We start from the raw sequence: 668 nt of genomic DNA, 5'->3' as shown, positions 1-668 counted from the left end.
GCTTACAGGGAGAGGAGGGCGTGGACACGCTCAGGCCGCTTACAGGGAGAGGAGGGCGTGGACATGCTCAGGCCGTTGGTTGCAACCTTACCCTGCCTCCTCCTGCACCGTCATCATCATCACTTGGGTTGATTGGCGGTAGGCTAGGAAGACGAGGGATGTGCATCCTTGTTGTCCAGGGTAAGACAGAGCAGTCAGCAGGTCCACTGGTCTCAGTGAGGACACCTTCTGAGTCCCACAATTAAGTGCTGAGTGCTTGCTGTAGGCAGCATAGAAAGTAAGAAAGAGCAGTGGCCCACAATTGGTTTTGCACCTCAGAAATCACTGCTATAACTTGTGAAAACTGTATCTCCAGAGGTGTATCTGGATCTGAGTAGTAATGGGATTTCACTCTTTTAAAACACACTCTTTTTAACATGTTAGAAAGATGGTTTTTCAGTATGTTACTTTCAACTAAAGTCTTTTCATCTCTTACAACCTGCCTCCAGTTGCGTTTTCCTGTTTGCTTATGTCCTGTTGGTGCTTCAGCGCAACACAGCCCACTTCTGCAGATGACCTTGATCCCAGCAGCCCGCCCTGGCTGGTCACTACTCAGTCTCTCTGGGACCGCGCGAGCCCTGGCTGGTCACTACTCAGTCTCTCTGGGACCGCGCGAGCCCTGGCTGGTC

The 668-nt window shown here is 51.5% G+C and overlaps 1 protein-coding gene across 2 annotated transcripts in view; it reads left to right on the top strand.

Annotated features, from left to right (window-relative positions):
- Positions 1-668, top strand: part of GALNT2 (polypeptide N-acetylgalactosaminyltransferase 2) — a 208,148-nt gene that overhangs the window by 158,372 nt on the left and 49,108 nt on the right. The window lies entirely within an intron of this gene.

Source organism: Otolemur garnettii, unplaced genomic scaffold (genome assembly GCF_000181295.1).
Source record: "Otolemur garnettii isolate 467f Iridium unplaced genomic scaffold, OtoGar3 scaffold00045, whole genome shotgun sequence".
NCBI classification, from domain to species: domain Eukaryota; kingdom Metazoa; phylum Chordata; class Mammalia; order Primates; family Galagidae; genus Otolemur; species Otolemur garnettii.
The sequence above is the reverse complement of the archived record's forward strand: the minus strand, read 5'-3'. Positions and strand labels throughout refer to the sequence as shown.